General features: G+C 35.4%; 1 protein-coding gene and 1 pseudogene across 12 annotated transcripts in view; one reads left to right on the top strand and one right to left on the bottom strand.

The window, feature by feature from the left end:
- The window catches only part of RFX3 (regulatory factor X3), a 310,622-nt gene that overhangs the window by 243,233 nt on the left and 44,673 nt on the right, over positions 1-22,716 (bottom strand). The window lies entirely within an intron of this gene.
- LOC129524650 (uncharacterized) lies at positions 370-1,210 on the top strand (annotated as a pseudogene).

The raw sequence follows: 22,716 nt of genomic DNA, 5'->3' as shown, positions 1-22,716 counted from the left end.
AATGGTGGAACACAATTGTATACATCTGCCAAAACTCATCAAATTGTACACTTAAAATTGGTGAATTATACAGTAAGTTAATTACATCCCAATAAAGCTAATTTAACAAATAAAAGCAATGAAACATATGTTGAAGACTTTTATACTGATGGGAATGTTTGATAACTTAGCCATCCAAGAAACAGTTCCAGTTTGTTAGATTTGAACACGTAAAAATGTAAATACTTAAAAAAAAAAAGTTCAAAAGTTATCAGTGGAAAGGTAAGTGTCTCTCTCACCCCATGACTTCTATGCCTTTTACCACTTAATTTATATTCACAAGCAAACAATATTGACATATAAGGACCTGTTCCTAATTAAGGTATCTATATGTTAAAGGGGTGCTTTATTAAAATAGAAGAATCACTAACTCATAACAATATGCAGATCATTCTTTTCCAGAAGGGAACCTTCTCCAAACCCTTGCAATCTGAACTCTTTACCCCTATAAATTAAGAGTATCAGTAGTCTGACAGCATCTTAGTATCTCACTTCTAACAACCTGCCAATCCTTGTTCTAATATGTTGTGGCAAATACAAACCATTTCTTTTATGTTAACCTGTTTTGCTTTTTTTCTTTTTTTGAAACAGAGTCTCACTCTGTTTCCCAGGCTGGAATGCAGTAGCATGATCTCAGCTCACCACAACCTCCACCTCCTGAGTTCAAGTGATTCTCCTGCCTCAGCCTCCTTAGTAGCTGGGATTACAGGCATGCACCACCATGCCCAGCTAACTTTTTTTTTTTTTTTTTGTATTTTTAGTAGAGACAGGGTCTCACCATTTTAGCCAGCCTGGTCTTGAACTCCCGACCTTAAGTGATCCACCTGCCTCAGCCTCCCAAAGTACTGAGATTACAAGCATGAGCCGCTGCACTTGGCCCATATGTTAATCTGGATATATTACAAGTTCAATGAAAATATCCTTAAAGAGTAACTACAAAAATCAAAGCTATTATTCTTATTCTACAGGAGTTTACAGTATACAAAGAAGAGAAGGTATGCAAACAGGGCATTTTTATTATAATACAAGATACTATATATCTCAAAATAGAGCAGTGAGTGGTAAAGATAGTAAGTATTGCTATGGTGAAAAAAAGAAAAAGAAAAAGTGGACTCAAAGGAGATGGGGGAACTTGACTATTCCTAAAAATCAGGATTTGAAAAAAAAGTGAAGGACAGCATTCTTAGCAGGGCAAAGAACAGGAGAATGATGTAGCTGTGACCATATGAACAACATTTTCAGTGGTCAGAGTAGAGACAACATATTTGAGTTGGAAAATAAAGAGAGAAATACAAGATTGGAAGTACAGAATCTATTCAAACAGCATTTATTAAGTACCTATTATATGCCACGCATAGTACAGAAATGAGCTGTTTGAAAAGAAATTCCAGACTAAGAAATTTTGTCTTTTTACTCAGTAGCAGGAAAATAGAGTCCTAAAGAACTCATGGCAATTTCATATAACATTATTTTAACCAATCTTGGCAACAAATAATTTTAAATAATAGAAAAACAGAGACTCAGGAAGGTATACATATATGCTTAAGGTCATATAGTGAAAATCAAAGCAAAAATCCCACATCTTCCTATTCCTAGTTCCACGCTCCTTGTCTTGCTCTACTGGGTATATCCTTTAGTCCTTTTCATTTTCTCAAGCAAATAATAAATTATTAAAGGAAAAAAATGTGATGCAATAAAAGCAATGTTTTAGTCAAATGCATATGGCTAGGTTGTACGAGCTGAATTAAAAGATAAAGAACATGGAAAAAATGAAATCTATTAGTACAGGTTGGCACAAAAGTAATTGTGGCTTTTGCCAATTACTTTTGCACTAACCTAAAGTTACTGTAACAATCTAGGAATTGGTGGTAGCAGTAGGAATGGAAGCCATTGGATACGAGACTTTGTATAAAAAGATTCAATTAGATGTCTTATTTGAAAATACCAAGAGATTCAAAGATAACTAGGTGATTAGTAAGTAGAGCCACTGATAAAATGTAAATGTCAAGAAGTGAGTCTATTTTATTGGGGAAATCATCTACTGTGGTCAAATTACTGCCCGAAGTCAAAGATATTAGATCAAACATTTTATAAGTTTCTATCCCTGAAACAGAATAATCCAGTTTACTACCATCCTTGGATCTTTTATTTACAAATACTTATCATTTTCTGTCTAGACTTAAAGCCTAGAAACCACCCTCTATCCAACCCCCGCAGGTATTCATATGCATAAAGCCCAATAAGAGTTTCTGCCTACTTCCTGGAAACCTCTAAGAGAAAGCTGATATACCTAAATCTAAAGAATTATATATATATATATGTATATACATACATATATACGTATATATGTACATACACACACATATATAATATATATACGTATATATGTATATACATACATATATATACATATATACACACACACATACATATATATATATGTGTGTGTATGTACGTGTGTGTGTGTGTAATTAAGTCTATCACTGAGCCAAGGCTTTCTTTCAGGGCATCAGGGTTTTTTGTCAGTCATAAGTAAATGACTAATCTCTATATCATACATTAAGGCTTGCAACTGAGAAAGTATTTTAAAACCTACATAAAGATAAATCTATCTTCCCTCTTACATGAAAATTATTTCTCAAGGAAAGGTTATATTCATAACTTCTTCTAAGGTCCTGAAGAATTCCATTCACTTATGATATTAATTTATTAATGAAAATACTGGACTAGTAGCTCTTTAATAATTATAAATCAAGACATCCAACAGAATAACTAGTCTTCAAAAGAGGACAGCAAAGAGGGTGAGGACCAAAGAAGAAAGAGCTAAACCCAAGTAAAAGCATATGCAACCTGGAATGGAAAGAACAGAGGTCAATGCTGCTCTTTGCAATGGCCAGTAGAGGCTGCCAGTGTACAAGCACACACAGGGCTTCCCCTCCCCACCTCCCACAGACACAGAGTTGTCAACAAAATAAGAAACATTTCCATGGTATAATATGAAGCCCAGCAATCTAGGCTCATCACAGAGCATCATGCAGCAGCAATCACCAAGTGTCCTTTCAACCATGGCTTCTGGGTATGTGTCATGGGAACAAAAGAAAGCCAGAATATTTTTTGAGTACTTTTGAAAGATGATCGCATTTAGCCACTGTCTGACCAAAAGAAACTACCAATCCTATGTGATTACCTTTCCAGAAATGATACCTCAAGTTTTACAGACATGTAAAAATGGGTATTTTCCATGAAAGATAACTCAATTTAGGGCCTTCAAAATCTTTATTTGAATAGATGTATTACTTGGCTTCTTCAAATACAGTGAATTGTTACAGCTAAAGGACTCAGTTACTGAGTACAGAGACACAATTTGATCTAAAATTTGTAAGTATCATTCTTAAATTACAAATACTAACATACTTAAAAGGAATTTATTGATATTTGGCAGTCAGGTGAGATTCTGTCCATCTGTGCCCCTCACCCAGAGCCAAAAACACAAAGACACTCAAGTACACCAAGTGGCAATCACTTTTTAAAATTCATTTCATGAATCTGCTCTACAATTTTAAGAATTATGTATCTGGCCCTTTTTGAGCTCCACAACACTGCTATTTCTTGTAGAGAGAAACTTTGCTGTCAATCACTGCTCCCTTTTGCCACGCAAATATGTGCTGCAGCTTTCACTTGTCATTCCTATTATATGTAATGTAGGCAGCTTAGCACTAAATCAATTTAAGGAACTGCAGGAGTTAAATACATACATTATTATTATGATGACAGAAAAGGCAATGAATGTCTTGCAGCTCCATTTGCTTTCTTTGTTAAGAAAGAAAAAGCTAATTAACTGCAGCTGTCAACCATGAAGACCTAGACCTATTTAAGTCAACATTAGCCTTGGACAACTGAAAATATTTCTCAGATTTTTTCCCGATTGTTTTCTTTTTGAAAAAAAAAAAAAAGAAAAAAGAAAAAAAAGAAAAACAACACACTTTCATTACAAAATATTAAACATTCTAAAGGGCAATGTAAAAACAAGTTGAAAAATGTAAAACTACATAGTTGTATCCCTTTTCAAAACCAATTCATTTAATATTTTTTAAAACTGCCTGTCAGTTTTTCGTAATACCCACTCTCTAATTAGTGTAGCCAAAATTTAGAAAAATGCAAAGCATCTCCACATAAATTCATTAAAAAAACATTCAAGTGAAAGCCCAGACTATTGGTTACAATGAAACTATGTTACAGATGATCAAGGGATAAATTCTGTTCATTTATTTAACAAAAAGAGAAAGAAAGAAATACATGTCCAAAGTTGAACTGCTGCAAAAAGACAGAAAATGCATACTGAATTTGTGTTCAATGTAGGAACACAAATATGTTATGCTTCTGTGTTCATATACTATTTCATATACATTATTTTCTTTACCTACCAATCTTCTATTTTCTAGTCTAGTACCATTAGAATCTAGAACTAAATACTTGGTTTTGAATTTTCTTTTTTCAAATTTAAGGATCAACTTGGGTATTTTTCCAGGACACCCAATAAGGATGAAAACAATATTTTCAATAAGTCAAAGATAAAGTCAATATATAAACTACAAAATCTCTCAATACTGTGTTCTAAAAAGTGCACAAAGGTCATTATTCTTGATTGTGAACATAAATTTTTTTTGCACTTGTTTTTACTGGGTCAATGATAAAATATTATTTTCCTATTATTTTCTTTGGAACAGCTCTTCTCATGGGAATACACTTAAAACTATTTTACAATTTCACATTAAAATACTGTCCAGTTAGCTTTCAAATATTTTTTTAGACACCAATATAGATAAATTCAACCGTACAAAATCAACAATGAAAGAAAAACAGGACATATGACCCAAAATAATTATAGTTTTAAAAATTATAGTTCATGTTGCAGTGAGCTGAGATCGCGCCACTGCACTCCAGCCTGGGTGACAGAGCGTGACTCCGTCTCAAAAAAAAAAAAAAATATATATATATATAGCTCATGTGTAAGTCCCTAAACCACCCTTAAAAAGGAAGCCTTTTCAAAGTACACCTGACCTACAACTCCAAGATGCTGATTTGCCACAAGCACCCCTGCAATATTCAGGGATCACTATTGTAATCCCCAGTCTCAAATGTGTTAAGAGACAAGAAAGAGAAGGTCAAGAACCATTAGTATAAATAGCATAAAAATCAAACACATCTCAGATCCAAAGAATGATATGTAAAAATGAAGAGCCAGTCAGGTTTAAGTATAGACACAGACATAGCCTATGTGGTAAGTTAAAACAACAATGGTAGGTTAAAACAACAACAACAACAAAAACAGCATAGCTATGTGGCCACAAAATACTAAGTAAATATTTCGCTGTCACAAACTAGTAACTGACAGGAGTAAGATTCCATCTCAACTTTTCACAACAAAGCCCAGATTCTTTTCTTTTTTTTTTTTCCTTTTTTTTTTTTTTTTTTTTGAGACGGAGTCTCACTCTGTCTCCCAGGCTGGAGTGCAGTGGTGCGATCTTGACTCACTACAAGCTCCGCCTACCGGGTTCACGCCATTCTCCTGCCTTAGCCTCCCGAGTAGCTGGGCCTACAGGTGCCCACCACCACACCCGGCTAATTTTTTGTATTTTTTTTTTTTTTTTCGTAGAGACGGGGTTTCACCATGTTAGCAAGGATGGTCTCGATCTCCTGACCTCGTGATCCGCCCGCCTCAGCCTCCTAGAGTGCTGGGATTACAGGCGGTGAGCCACGGCACCGGGCCAAAGCCCAAATTCTTTTCACAGCCCGATACTAGCTCCAGAGTTCTTCTCTGACATGGCTTTACATTTTCAGAAATCTGCATCTATTGTGATTGAGAGACAGTTGCTATCCTTTACAATTGATGATGCTGGTGAGATGTTATCATCTATGCATATAAACAGAGCACAATTGACAAAAGTATTAGGAGGTGATCCTTGTCTTAAAATAAGCAGGATAAGACAGACGACCTTCACAGGGCTCTTCTAGCATTCTAACATTCTATGAGTAATTTATCTTATTAAGATGTTTGGGAACAGATAAAAAAATCTCTGGCTATTTCTTTTCTAACTTTCTGAAATCTGTTCAAGATAATAACTCCTACCCCATCACTATTTTACAAAAATTTCAATATAGTATCTACATTAATGTAATTCTCACAAATCTGTGATGTTGATTATTTTATACAGATGAGAGTACTGAAATTCAAAAAGCAGAGCAATTCTAAAGGCAAATCTGTCCCACTCACAGCTCAGGACATTTACCCTTATATATATTAGATGCTGCCATAATAACAGCATCCATTTGTACATCACTGTACCTTTGTCACCTGTTCCCTAACTTTGTCCTCAGAACAACCCTGCAATAAAATAAGGCAAGTAATATCATTCTGGCATCATTTTACAAATAACTGAGTCTTGGAGAATTTAAATCACTTGCTCAAGGATCCTTACAGAGTAATGGTAAAGCCAAGTCTCAAACAGAGGTCTCCTAATTCCAAGTCTAGTGTTTCTTTTGTCACTATATCTGACTGTCAATTACAAGTTTGGCTTCAACATATCTTTGAAACATTTCTATGCCTACCCTGCTTAAACTTGTCTCTCTAAGTGTGAAATTCATTAAGTATAATTGAACTCATGAAAGCATTGTTTATGCTTATGTGTGGCATAATAACTTATGTTCCCAATATAGAATTACATTTAAAATATATCTGTCTAAGACTTTTAAGAAAATTCTCACCCAGATTTTGAATGATCAAGAATAAGGTGGCTAGTTATTAGAAAAAATCCTCCTTAAATCCCAGCAAGGGGGAAAAAGGGATGCCTAATTTGGGAGTTTGTTGAATTATAAATCAGCCTTCTCCTTACATCCAATTTATAGAACAGACAGTAGTACCGCCTAGAATTCTGTCTTTACTTCTTCAGAATCTTTCCACCAAATGCACTGCGATTACTGAATGATCTTATTTTATTTAGTAAACCAGCTTCTTGCCCCTTCATTAGGTCCTAATCTAAATTATACTATAAAGACATAGGTTTTCTACTCGTGGCTGACTTATGATAAACAGCACTGGCTGGCCATGTGGCCTGATGAGGTCCTGGGACACAGAAGGGTCTTTTTTTGGACTTTATCAGTCTTAGGGCAGGCAATTTATTTTGAGCCAGAAAAATAAAATATAATCTTAGGCCATCTGGTTCTGTAACGCACTGTATTTGTTTAGAAAGGTCACTGTTGTCAAGTTATTGAATGTTATCTCTGGAATTGACAGGAAGAGGGAAGTTTTTGAAAGAAGGCCAAGAATATTAAAGCACCGGATATTAAGGTGTAAAGCAGTATTTAAAAGCTTGGGCTTTAGTGTTAAACAGACCACAGCTCAAATCCTAGCTCCACCACTTACTACTTAAATGACCTTGGGCAAGTCACTTTCTTTCTTAATTCAATTTTCCCCATCTATAAAATCTAGAAAACACACCCTAGTGAGATATTGTAATAAGAAAATGATGTAATATATATATGTCACTAGCTCATAGTTATCATTAAAAATTTATGTAATAATTATTTTCAGCATAATTTTTGTTCTAATTTTTGTTTTACCTGAAACCAAAATTTTCATTACTTTTATAAACACTTCTCCAGACAGCAAAGTATAATTCCAATACAGAATCACAATTTATACTATACAAAAGATATGGATTTAGAGCCTATCCCTAACAAAAACTTCAATCTATCTTAAGGATTTAAGCAACATTCATTTCTTTGTTAAATCAGATATGTAGCAACTATTATTTTGTCAGTGAAATGATTGAGTTACTGTGTCAGTGAAGAATGAATACTAGGCTTATCAAATCCCTATCTGAACAACTTCAGGGGGACCAATACTGCTGTTTTATTGGACAACTGCTATAGTATCCTGATGTTCCTATGCAATAGTTATTTTCTGTACATTATGTAGTTTTCTATTAATGTTGCACAGCAGTATTATGATCCAACTATTGCAGTAACGAGATGATCCAGAGTTGACTTAGACAGGCTATTCAGGCCCTTTCCTTTTGTCAGATTAGCAATGTGGTTAAAAATATAGTAATAATTAAAACACTCATTAAAAAGTAGCTCAATCAAAACTCCATCTAGAATGTTGCTGAGGAGCAACAGTTTCGATTCAGCATGCCAGAGTCTGGATCGACTTATATATCCCTTAAGAATCTCAATGGTAGGCAAACACTTCACCTGTGGAATTATCTCCACACATAATTGGATTTTCCAATCAAAGTAGGCACTATAAGCCAGGGCAAAAGCTGCAGTCTTAGGCTAGAGAAGAAGATTTCCATCTGTTTTCTACTTCAAGTATTAGCTGCTACAGAGTTTCCCCTTTGGTGTCATAATAACAGGCACATATTTTTCATATGAACTACTGGGTTCTCTTATTTCTCCACAATACTGACCTGAGAGATCTGAAAATCACTAAAAACATATTTCTAACTCTGGGGTCTAGCCAAGAAGACTACCTACAGACTAACAAAAGTCTAAAACATGCATACTGAATTAGGGGTTATAAAGATAAATGGATCCAAGAAATATATAAGCCTATATAGAATAATACACATGAGAAGCTCTCTTGATCAAGCTTCACTTACCCAGCTTGCTATGTAAACCCACACTGTTCATTTCCTCTTTAACCATACTGACAGATGCCCACAGAATACTGAAAACTCACAGCCTGCAGGAGTCTCTCTAGCATGCCCCTCAACACTTCTGCTCCCAACTGCTGAGCTGTATATTCACTCAGAACAATATTTGTTCCAAAACCTCAACAGGGAAGTTTTATTGTTATTGTAATTAGCTAATTTAATTAAATATCACATAAACCATAAAAGCAAAAATAAAAGGTCTTGTATCTTTAAAAACTAAGTCAAACGCATTGAAAAGACTTGATAAAGGCAAGTCACTGCAAAACACTGCTGTTGAAATAGGCAAAGATAAGAGAAATATTTTTAAAACTGGGAAAAATAATAAAATATAGAATATAATGTTTCTGAAAATGTAGCATGGAAGCCAAGCATAGAATACTGAGCCCCACCTTCCATAGTTTCTGATTCAGTAGGTCTGGAGTAAAACCAAAGAATTTGCATGCTATGAAATTCCCATGATGCTGAGGCTGCTGGGCTGGGAACCACATTTTGAGAACCACTGCTCTGCAAGTGTCTCAATTTTTTAATCTATATTAAAGAAATAAAGCATAAACTGGATATGATTTGTTATAGATGTAGATTTATATAAGACTTGCAGTTCCAATCAGCAAGCCTATATTGAAAAAAAGGTCCTTGGTCCTAGTCACAAAAACAGTCTATTTATACATTTTGCACATTTCAAGTTAAAATGTTAGTGAGAAGTATGCAGCACTTTTTATGACCTACTGTTTTAACTTTTTCTATTAACAGTCAAACTACAAGAACCAATCTCATCAGAAAAGATCCCTTGTCAAATACAGACTATGAAAGTACCACTGAAGTTTCAAAGTTCCTTTACCTTCACCATTTGCAAGAAGGAAACTCCGTGATTGTCTCATTGGTTATAAGACTTCCCCCAAACACAAACTCATAGAAGCTCATAATATCAATGACGCTTTTAAAATTAAAGTTAAAAGGTTTAGTATCACTGTCTCCAATTTATAGATGAGATTACTGACTCAGAAGAAACATATCTAAAAGTAAGTCAGCCAACAAGTGGCAGCCAAGACTCTGAATACAGATTTGTCTCCAAAAACAGTGCTTATTTGCCCAAACCACAAAATATTGCAGTATAATCTTTAAAAGAATCAAAGACAGGTTTGCAACAATACACCATTAGAACCCTAATCAAGCTAAATGTCTGTGAAACAGAAAATGACCAAACTAGCAGCCAGGTATGGTGGCTCATGCCTGTAATCTCCGCACTTTGGGAGGCCAAGGAGGGAGAATCACTTGAGGCAACCAAGAGTTGAAGACCAGCCTGGGCAACACAGGAAGATCCCATCTCCACAAAAAGTAAAAAATTAGCTGGGTGTGGTGACACATGCCTATAGTCCTAGCTACTCAGGAGGCTGAGGCAGGAAGATTGCTTGAGCCCAGGTGATCGAGGCTGCAGTGAGCTATAATTGTGCCACTGCACTACCAGCCTGGGCAACAGAGCAAGACCCTGTCTCCAAAAAAAAAGGAAAGAAAAAGAAAAAGGAAGGAAGGAAGGTAGGTTGCCAACTATAAACAGTTATAAATGGATGCTTATAAGCATTATATCTTCATCTTGAACATTGTAGGGTCCAGCCCCACAGGGTCAGTGGGTTTTTCTCCCCGTGTGCAGAGACAAGAGATTGTAGAAATAAAGACACAAGACAAAGAGATAAAAGAAAAGACAACTGGGCCCGGTGGACCACAACCACCAAGACGCAGAGACCGGTAGTGGCCCCAAATGCCAGGCTGTGCTGTTATTTATTGGAAACAAGGCAAAAGGGGCAGGGTAAGGAGTGTGAGTCATCTCCAATGATTGACAAGGTCACATGAGTCACATGTCCACTAGACAGGGGGCTCTTCCCTGCCTGGCAGCCAAGGCAGACAGAGAGAGAGGGAGAGAGAGGACAGCTTACGCTACTATTTCTGCATATCGCATATATAGCGTATGCAATAGCATACGCTATTATTTCTGCATAATATTACAATATTATTTCTGCATATCAGAGACTTTTAGTACTTTCACTAATTTTGCTACTGCTGTCTAAAAGGCAGAGCCAGGTGTACAGGATGGAACATGAAAGCGGACTAGGAGGGTGACCACTGAAGCACAGCATCACAGGGAGACGGTTAGGCCTCCAGATAACTGCGGGCAGGCTTGACTGATGTCAGGCCCTCCACAAGAGGTGGAGTAGAGTCTTCTCTAAACTCCCCTGGGGAAAGGAAGACTCCCTTTCCCAGTCTGCTAAGTAGCAGGTGTTTTCCCTTGGCACTGACGCTACCACTAGACCACAGTCTGCTTGGCAACAGGCATCTTCCCAGATACTGATGTTACTGCTAGACCAAGGAGCTCTCTGGTGGCCCTGTCCAGGCATGACAGAGGGCTCACACTCTTGTCTTCTGGTCACTTCTCACTATGTCCCCTCAGCTCCTATCTCTGTATGGCCTAGTTTTTCCTAGGTTATGATTATAGAGCGAGTATTATTATAATATTGGCATAAAGAGTAATTGCTACAAACTAATGATTAATGATACTCATATATAATATATATAATATATACATATAATTCATATGATATTCATATATAATCATGTCTATGATCTAGATCTAGTATAACTCTTGTTGTTTTATGTACTTTATTACACTGGAACAACTCGTGCCCTTGGTCTCTTGCCTCGGCATCTGGATGGCTTGCTGCCCACAGAATATAATCATGAACATCATCTATAAGCTGAACTTATTAAGTGCCAAGAGAGGATCATCAAATATAGGGCACTGGAAGGTAGCTAGTTTATCAGCATTGATGCAAAGTTTAGTATTTATGGACTGCTTGAAAACAGGGGAAGAGATGAAGTAGCTCAGTGACAGCAATCACCATTAAGATGATGCCATTAAACCAAGTCAATTTTAGAAACTAGAGGCAGAGACAAACAGCACCTTATCTCTGCCTTATAAGGTAGTGATGCATTCATGTTGTATTATAAATTCCAGAAGAGAACCGTATCTGTAAAACTATGAAGGAATCCATCTTTTACGTACCATAAGCCCATCAATACAACTTTATAAGAATTGCTTTATTCAGTTGTGTTTTAAATAACTGGAGAAAAAAATGTTACAAACAAAAACGCATTTATTGGAATTGACAGGAAGAGGGAAGTTTTTGAAAGAAGGCCAAGAATATTAAAGCACCGGATATTAAGGTGTAAAGCAGTATTTAAAAGCTTGGGCTTTAGTGTTAAACAGACCACAGCTCAAATCCTAGCTCCACCACTTACTACTTAAATGACCTTGGGCAAGTCACTTTCTTTCTTAATTCAATTTTCCCCATCTATAAAATCTAGATAACACACCCTAGTGAGATATTGTAATAAGAAAATGATGTAATACATATATGTCACAAGCTCATAGTTATCATTCAAAATTTATGTAATAATTATTTTCAGTATAATTTTTGTTCTAATTTTTGTTTTACCTGAAACCAAAATTTTCATTACTTTTATAAACACTTCTCCAGACAGCAAAGTATAATTCCAATACAGAATCACAATTTATACTATACAAAAGATATGGATTTAGAGCCTATCCCTAACAAAAACTTCAATCTATTATTCTATCTATTTGTACATGTCTTTCATAATGCCTGTAGTTACCTTTAACCATTCCTCTTTATTTCTTCACACGGATTAAAATTTACCATTAAGTGTCCTTTCATTTCAACCTGAAAGACTCCCTTTAACATTTCTTAGAGTTCGTGAGAATCCTTTCAGTTTTTATCTATTTGGAAACGTCTTAATTTCACTTTCAGTTTTGAAGAAAAGTTTAGCTAAATAGAGAATTACTGGTTGACAGTCTTTTTCTTTCAATGTTGAAAATGTCTTCTAGCCTCCAGGGTTTCTCGTAAGTCAGCTATTAAGCCTATTGAGGATTCCTTGTAACAAGTCATTTTTCTCTTGCTACTTTCAAGATTTTTCTTTAAATTCAACTATGATGGGTCTAGGTATGGATCACTTTGGGCTTATTCAACTTGGATTACAGTGAGCTTCTTGAATGTGTAGCATAGAGTAATATTTTTCAGCAAGTTTGGAAAGTTTTCTGCCATTTTTTTTTAAATATTCTTTCTGCCTCATTCTCATCTTCTGGGAATCCTATAATGTCCATGTTGGCACAACATTTAATGGAGTCACATAAGTCTTTTGAGACTCGGTTCATTTTTCTTTCTGATCCTCACATTGAACAATCTCTATTGACCTAACTTCGAGTGAAAAGATTCCTTCATTTGCCAATTTATATCTGTTGTTGAGCTCCTCTAGTGAATTTTTCATTTCAGTTATTATACTTTTAAGCTCCAGAATTTCCTTGTTTTTTAATAATTTCTATCTTTATTGATACTCTTTCTCTGGTGAAACACCATTCTGATACTTCCCTTTAATTCTTTAGACATGGTTTCATTTAGTTCTTTGAATGTATTTGTAACAGCTAACTTAAAGACTACGAAGTCTAAAATCTAGGCTCCCACAGGGACTTTTTTTTGTTCGTTTTTTATTATTATTTGTCTCTGTGTGTTTTATTTCCTGTTTCTTTGCATTTCTCAATTTTTGTTAAAACTGAACATTTTAGGTAATATATTTTAACAAATCTCATATCAGATTGCTCCACATTATTCCCCTAAATTTTTTAATCATCAGTGTGTTGTTTTTCTTGATGCTGCTTCTTTAGTACTTTCATGAACGAATTTTACAGATCCTGTATTCCCCGTAGTGTGTGGCCACCGAGTTCTCTGCTAGAACTTTTTTTTTTTTTTTTTTTTTAGGATCTTGTTTTTATTTGTAAGCCTGGCTTCCTAGAAGTCATACCTGGACCGGTAAAATGTAGTAGTCAACTAATGATCATTTAAAAGATTTCCTTAAATGCTTTGCCTGTATGTCTTCTACCCTTTGCCAAAGAAATCTTCATGAGAAGTCATACCTTCAAACTTCAGGAAGCTTACAAATAGCACTGATTTTCACTTCCTGCTTACACAGTGCCTCAAGATCAGTCAGAGGTGACATTCTCCTTTCCCAGGTCATTTCTGGGCATGTGTACAGACTTGCACATTGTACAGCCTTTTAAATACCCAGGAATATGCCAGAGCTTTCCAAAGTTCCCTATAGTTGGCTAGTTCTCCAGACTTTCCTTTTAAATTCCTGGCCAGATTCTTCCTTTGCCTCAACTGAAATCACAGCCTTAGGCAATTGACATTTTGCCAACAGTTTGCTATTGTTTCAGTAATGCCCTGGGGGTAAGCTTTTTCTTCCCCCAACTGAGCTGAGTTCAGAGTCAAATCAAATATCCAACCACTCTCTCTGAAAAGAGTTTTCCCAGGGAGCTGCAAGTTGGGACAAAATATTAACTATGCTCTGGGGATGGTGCCTTTAATGGGGCTCCAGAAGTGGTCAGCGCTCTGCATTGTCTGCAATACTGCCAGCTTTTAGTTACACCACTAAGCTGGAGAGAGAGACGAGAATAACCCCAAGTTAAAATATCACAGACCCCACTGGTCTTCCCAAGATTCACTAGTTTTCTCTTGGACAGATGATTTTCAATTCATACTCCTGCTTAATTGCCAGAATTCTAAAATGGCTGATTTTCATTATTTTACCCATATTTTTGTTGTTGTACAGGCAGCACAAATTCACTGAGGCCCTCACTCCACCATTCTGGAAGTTGATCAAGTTCTGTAATATTCTGAATTTATAATTTTCAGGACAAAAAGATCTTAACCAAAAAAAAAAAAACCCTCACTTAGTTTGATTTTTTAAAAATATACTTAAAATTTTTAGATCACTGATTCTTATCTCTAATAGAAACTTATGAAAAAAATCTGTATTTCAGTACTTAAATGAGAGTGAAACAGATCTGTGAGACAGGAAAAAATAAACTGCATAAACAATTTATCACATCTTTCCTGTTAACTAATATGTGAATCATCAAAAACAAAGGTGATTACTGGTCTCAGAGCCACTCTCAGTCCTAAACGGCCTCTCAAATCTTTTGGGGACAACAGATACAAGTAAAAGTGAGGAGGAAAGCCTAGTCCATCTTGTCTTACTTGGCTGACTGAGGCCAAAACCAACTATACTCTGATAGTAAGAAATTTTTTTAAAACCACAGAAGTGGGAAATCGACAGAAAAGAAGAATCAGATACTTGACTTAGGAGGCAACCCTATCTCTTGAGATTTCTCTGAAGAGACTCAGAACAGAGATTGAGTTTACCTCAGATTCACCCAAGTATAGGCCAAAATCATGGGCTTCTGGAAGAGAAAAGAGTTGTTCATTACTATTTCTCTTTTGTTAGCTGGTATTGGCAAGCCAAGGAAAGACCAAAACTGTCAAGGTAGGCCGAGAAAAGTAAACATCTTTTAGCAAGGCTTTTATTTTCAAGAATATTGTCGCATGTTTCTTTTGCTTTTCTTTTGTTGTGTAACAAACCACCCCAAAACTTACTGGCACAAAACAACCACCATTTTATTTGGTCATAATTCTGCAATCTGAGCACGGCTCAGCTAGGCAGTTCTTACAGTCATCTTGCTGGTGGTCATTCATACTACTGCTTTCAGCCAGCAGGTGAGAAATGAGATCAGCTAGGATACTAGCATGGCTGAGCATCTCTCTCCATGTAATCTCAGAAATTCTCCCTCTCATTTGGCCTCTTTTCCACTGGGTCTCTCTAGGAGAACGATCAGATTTCTTACATGATGATCCTGTCTCTCAAAAAAACAAAAGCATAAGTTGTCGGGCCTTTTTGCACCCAGACCTGGAAGAGCTAATAATTCCTTTGCATTCTCTTTGTTAAAACAAGCTACAGGCCCAACCCAAACTGAAAGGAAAGTGACTTCACAAGAGCATGAATGCCATCAATGTAATAGACAACTAAAACATTCAGGCCAATGTTCAGATGACTGGAATGGACACAACCACAAGAAACTATAAAATGGCTAAAGCTTGAAGACTGAGCAATTATAGTCAGATTCTATTCTCTGTTGTTTCCCACAATGAGAGTCAATCTAGGTTCACCGGGAATCTTAATTATAAGTGGAACCTGTTAATCACTTAAAAGCCATATGACCTCAGACAAGTTAATTAATCTCTCTAAGCTTCAGCTGCTGTATTGTAAAACAGGAAAAATTATACATGCCCTGCCTGTCTTAGAGGAACGCTGTAGAATAAATAAGACAAGAGCTTTGAAAGCTGTAAACTGCTATACAAATATAGGGAAATATTATTTACCTGACAGGATGGTAAGTATAGTCAACCTAGCTAGGCTCCATTCTCCTCCCTATTAATAAAATTATAATCATCATCAATTACCCTATATGCTAAATGACTACCACAGCAATATTATATATAATAGCAAGCTAAAATTACATTATGTTTTGTTACTACGAAGAATAATAACACTAACTACAATTTATTATTGTCCAATTATATGTCAGGTGCTGTTGGTTACTTTGGATAATCTATAACCCTTACAATAACTCAATACGGTAGGTATTATCCCTCATTTACAAATAAAGAAACTGACACTCGGCTACTTTAAGTAACCTGCCCATAGTTACACAGCTAGTAAATGAAAAATCCATTCTTAGCATCTAATGCCTAATAGGCATTTGATAAATATTTGTTGGATAAATTAAAGAACAAATAAAGCCAAGGCTATCTGGCTTTAATGCAACGTTGTTCAACTATATCAAAGGATTTCTCTCTCACAATCCTTATTTTTATATACAGCTATTAAAACTGTAATGATAGCAAACACATCTAACTAACATGAACAATTTAACCTTCCACATCAAGAAAATAGTTTCCCATCTGAAAAGTACATTTTTTAAAAAATAAATCTAATATTTAACCTATCTAATGAATTATTTTGAATTATAATGATCATGTTATAATGTGGGGACAGCAACTGGAATAAAAAGCAAAAAAAAGTTACATACAAAAATCACTAAAACAAAAAGAATCATATTTTTAAACTAAAAAAATAGGTGCATTATGGATCACAAATTTCCATATCCTATAATATGAAGAGATCTTGAAATTTAAGAAGAGGAAAAGAAACTGCCCAATGGAAAAACAGACGGAAGATATAAATGGAAACTCAACAAAAGAAATATGAACAGCTAATGAATTCTTTGTATTTTTGTCATTAGTTATTGAAGAAATGCAAATCCAAATAGATTTATTCAACTATTCGATTGCCAAAATAAATAAAAAGACTGATTATATCCAGTGTCAGAGTAAACAAAGAAACAAAACATTAAAGCATTATTGCTGGGCATATGAAATGGTACAACCTTTCTAGAGAACAATCTGATAATTGATAAAAATATTCTAAATGTACCCAGCATTTACTCAGCAATTCCATTCCTAGGAATTCATATAAAGAAAATAATTGGACAGCTACACAAAGATGCACATACATGCCAAAATACTGTGTAGGATACCACCCAAATGTCTATGTAGAGAATTGTTTAAATACATGATACATACATACAATGCTAATAAAGATACAAAATTTTATTCATTACCATTAAAAGATGTTCAAAATATGAGTGTGAAAGTAAAAAAAAAATGGTATGACCCAATTTTCATAATAAACTTTGATTTGTAGGAGAAAAGAGCACATACACACACAAGCAGAAGCACACCCAAGAGTGCCAGAGTGAGCACATATGCACTCACAGAGAAATCCCGAGAAGACATGACAATAATGCTCAAGCAGATATGTAGTCATCTGTGAGCACAAGAATATATATATTTTTACTTTCTTTGTATGTTTCTATATTTTCTGAATGCTTCCCATTAAGCATATATAAACTTTTATAATTGCAATTTAATAAAATTGTTTTCACTTAAAATAATGTCAACTGTCATAAGCATGAACAGGTTCTGTGAACTTTGAATGTTAATTACGTTTAATATAAAATATTGCCCAAAAAGCAGCTGATATGGATACTGAATGAAGATTTACATTTTATTCCTTTTTCAAATGATGGATTCAAAATCATAAAACCCTCATAGTTGTTTCTATTCACATGTATTAGAACTGGGAATTTATTGTAAAATGTCACTTAGAAATGAAAATGAAACAGACATGTATAAGTGTTACAAGATACACTTATGCTAAGTGTGCCATATTATATGTCTTTGAATAACTTGCATATGTAAGGGCCTAGAGACCTTGATTCTGTAACTGAAAAAAAAATCCAGCATCACTTGGTATGTCTACTTGGGAGCTTATTAACTTATGCTTATTATTTACACAGTATAATGGGAATTCTCAATTAGCTATGGGTAGACTATCCACAACCAATCTTGCTTTTGAGTTTAGCCATTGTACCAAGAGTATAAGCAGTTTAGCTATTTGCTTCATAGATCTCTCCGCTGTTTATTTTGCATTATGCCAGGATTCAGCAAAAATAAATACTTAAAATCAATTATTCCACTTGGATAGTGGATGGGCAGGCAAGTGGGCAGCTACTACTCTCAGGGCTGAGCCTGAGTATCACCCAGATACACCACTACCCGACCCCCAAACAGGAGACTTTGGGAAATGTTTAGGGTCATTTTAGTTGTCACAATGATGCAGGGAGGGGAGTGATTCTAATGCCATTTTGGCCCAGAGATGCCAAATATGCTGCAATATGGGGTACCCCACCAAGATATGTCCAATCTATAATAACAATAGTGTCCCTGTTGAGACAGGTACCATTTTCTTGCTCAATGTTGTATTTCCAAACTACTGCATAACAGGTATTAAATAAATATTTGTTGAATAAAACCAATATATGCAATGTATGGCACTGAATGAGACACAGATAATACAAAGGAGGGAAAAGAAGTGACAACAGAGAAACCAGATTCTACCTCTACCTAAGACAGGCCATAGTGGCCAGGCTCTGTTATACTTAGGGGAACTCTATAATCAGACACATTGATACCTAAGATACTTATAAAAGCACAATAATTCACATTGAAATCCAGATTATAGATATCCAGGTATATGCTTTCCTCTATTAGTAAAGATCAGCAACTGTATCATTTGAAGACATACATACCAGTGCCAATCTTGCCGTGGCAACACTAGTTTAAGAATATGGTTTCTGGAGTAAACTGCTGGGTTTGAGTCTGATTTTCTACATGCATTACCTGAGTAAATTACTTGATATCTTAACATAGTATTTATAAACTTGGGAATTTACCTCATGTCTTCTAGTATAAACCTTCTCATCTACAAAATGGAGTAATGTAACAGGTTCACCACCCCCTACTCTAAATCTATGGGCCAGATATATTACACAACTCAAAATTTTTTGAATTTTGTGAATACCAAATACATATATAACATCCCAGGTGAATATAGGGCAGCAACTCATAATCATACACACTAATGTTTCTGTAGCAAAAAATAAAAATGTTCCAGATGTAGGATATATAAAGACCTTTACATAGCTTCATCTCACTTAGTTCAGGTTTTACAGCCAAATTAGTTTGCTATAAACATAGGAAACCATTTTCAAACCCTTTGAATTTCAGAAATGAATATAAAAGATCATGGATGTATAGTACCTACTTCCCTCGGAGACAGCACGTAAAAATTAAATGAGTTCATGTAAGGTGCTTACCTCAGTGCCTGGCACACAACTAGCACTTAATAAATACTAGTTATTGTTATGAATGTTAGCTAGCTAGTGTATGAAATACAAGACAATGCAAGGTAGCTAAAGGAGTCAGCAGACTTACAGAGAAGGGGGTGCGTAGGGATGAGTAGTGGTCAGAGGGACCTAAGATAACTACACTAATCAAAATAAAACAAAAAGAGAGTTAATTAACCATAAATTGCGAGAAAATAATGTATCTGCCACATTTAACTCTTAAGTACACATTTACTTCCTTTTGATAGATGGGAGTTTCTCCAGAAGTTAGTATCTGAAAACATTTAGTATTTTCTACTTCACACGTGGTTTTCTACTTACAACTCTGTGTAGCTTTCTTACTAAAAGCGGATCAAGTTTTTGAAGATTTTTAATCAAGGTAGGACCAAAACTGGTTTCTCCCTAAGGTAATAAAGCAATTAAGTTTTTGTTGCCTACCACAGAATACAGTAAAATTTGGGCAGTTAAATAGTAAACAAAGGATGGGTGCAGTGGCTCAACCTGTAATCCTAACCTTTTGGGAGGCCAAAGAGGAAGGCTCACTTGAGGACAGGAGTTCAAGACCAGCCTGAGCAACATAGGGAGACACCCCCGCACCCCATCTCTACAAAAAGAAAAGAAAAAAAAAAAAGCTGGGCATGATGACACACCTCTAGTCCTAGCTACTTGGGAGGCTAAGGCAGGAGGCTGAAGCAGGAAGACTGCTGGAGCCAGGGAGTTCAAGGCTTCAGTGAACTATGACGGTATCACCGCACTCCAGTCTGGGAAACAGAGCAAGAGCCTGTCTCAAAACAAAATTAATTAAATTAATAGTAAATACAAAAAATAAAAATAAAAAACATACTGAAAACCATTTCCCCTTGGAAATGACTGGAGTTAAATCTGCCCCTATATCACCTCCCTGTTCTATTGGTTTTTCCTAACCCAATCTACTGAAGAAACTTTTACATTTATATAAGAAATGAATGAAACTATTACTTCTGAAGCACTATTCTGTGCCAGGCACTGGATTACGCACTTTGCATAAGTCCTTTACTTAATTTTCACAAGTCTTCAAGGTAACAATTAATGTCCTCATGTTACATAAGAATATTGAATTAGTAAGTGAGTGAACCAATAGTCAACCAATAGTGAACCAATAGTCAGGTTTGACTGACTCAAAAAACCATGAGCTGCTTACACTAGACCACTTTGCCAAAGGATACTGCTTCATTCTAACATTGTTGACTAATTTTTTGCTTCCCTCTGTATTTGTTATCAATTATTTTTAAAGTGTACATAATACGGAATTTGTAATCTCTCTCAGAATAAAAGAATTTTAGTTCTCTCTATAATCCCAAATTTGAAATGAACTTGTAATTTTTATCTTAGTTTATCTCTGAAAAACAATTTAAAATCTGCAAAAATTACATGCATCATCTTTAGTTATAAGAGAATATTCATAAATATATAGCAATACATTTCCAAGCAATTAGCATCAGAATTATAATCCAAGAACTTTAAACCTGGTAAAGACTTTAAGAATAATAGATATTGGCTGAGTGCAGTGGCTCACACCTGTAATCCCAACACTTTGGGAGGCCGAGGTGGGCAGATCACCTGAAGTCGGGAGTTTGAGACCAGCCTGACCAACGTGGAGAAACCCTGTCTCTACTAAAAATACAAAATTAGCCAGGCATGGTGGCACATCACCTGTAATCCCAGCTACTCGGGAGGCTGAGGCAGGGGAATCGCTTGAACCCAGGAGGCGGAGGTTGCAGTGAGCCGAGATCATCCCATTGTACTCCAGCCTGGGCAACAAAAGTGAAACTCTGTCTCAAACCAAAAAAAAAAAAAAGAATAATACAGATATTATTTAGATGAATTACTAACTATTCTGGTCTTAAAAGATTTTTGTGGGGTATGACCTACCAAATATCCCTCTCTACCCTACTCCAGAGCCCAGTGAACTTTTAGGGACTGTCTTCTTTATGACAAATAAAAATCACCCTTTCTAAAAGCTTTCAAGGCAACAAGTTACGGCTCTCTTTAACATATTATGCTGTTTTTATCGATTTTAGCTGGGAGTTTGGAACAAAGAGTAAACAGAAATACAAATAAATTTGAAAACTAATTTTAAGTTCTTTCCCCTCCTTTCCCTATACAAAATAGTTTCCATGGCTCCAATCTTTTCTCACTGCTGTCAATACCCATTTTTTCTGCCCTTTTCAGTGTCTCTCCAACTGTTTTATGTCCAGAATAAGCTATGGACAAAATAATGAAACTTTATTAGTTCAGAGTGTTTAGTTTAGTACTCTAAACTAAAAGCTCAAAGACCAAGTTAAAGAAAAATAATAATCACCAGCTTTTGAATATTAAACTCCAGATTCATGCTCATATCTAAAAGTACAAAATTGCTAATACATATTCAATTTGTAGAATGCTATGATTTGAGTCTAAACAATTACTTTGAATTTGTGTGATTAACTTCTAACCCTTATTAAATGTTATCATGTTTTTGATGGGCCCCAGATACGATTTATTTTCTATGTGCACATAAGTAATTTCATAGACTGTTACAATAAGATTTAAATGTACATTTGGGTAAAGTGAAAACATATTTTGGAACTCATTATTATCAAAGACTCTAGAATTCTACAATATGGAGAAGGAGCCATTTCTAGAAACTATTACCATTACTCATAAATGCTATCATAACCTAGAATTTTCTCTTTTTTTTTAATAGAGACAGCTTCTCCCTGTGTTGCCCAGGCTGGTCTCCAATTCCTGGGCTCAAGGGATCCTTCTACCTTGACATCCCAAAGTGCTGAGATTACAGGCACAAGCCACCATGCCCGGCCTAGAATTTTCAAAGTTCTATAAACAGACAATAGCTTATGGAAATTACTTTTAACAACCAATGTACTTAATTAAATACCAGGCTTGGGGTTATGAAATTCAAGCAATATTCTAAGTTGTACAAAGAATGAGGATATTTACTAATGTCATTTTTAAGCCCAAGACATGCTATGTTTAATATGGACAGTTTCTATTTTGATTTTTATAATTTTTCACATTTATATTTTTAAAACTATACTACTCTTTAAAGACCAATTGTTATTGGCCCTGGTAAAAGGTTAGTAACTTGTATATCCTGTGTACAGTATTAAGTCAATAAATATTAGCTGGAAAGCAATAAAAGTAAAGTAAACTGCCAAGAGTCTAATTCTTATTTCTATATCCACAATGCCATTAGAAAAAGCAGCATATAGG

This window comes from Gorilla gorilla, chromosome 13, assembly GCF_029281585.2.
Source record: "Gorilla gorilla gorilla isolate KB3781 chromosome 13, NHGRI_mGorGor1-v2.1_pri, whole genome shotgun sequence".
Lineage (NCBI taxonomy): Eukaryota > Metazoa > Chordata > Mammalia > Primates > Hominidae > Gorilla > Gorilla gorilla.
This window is presented reverse-complemented; position numbering and strand designations above follow the sequence as displayed.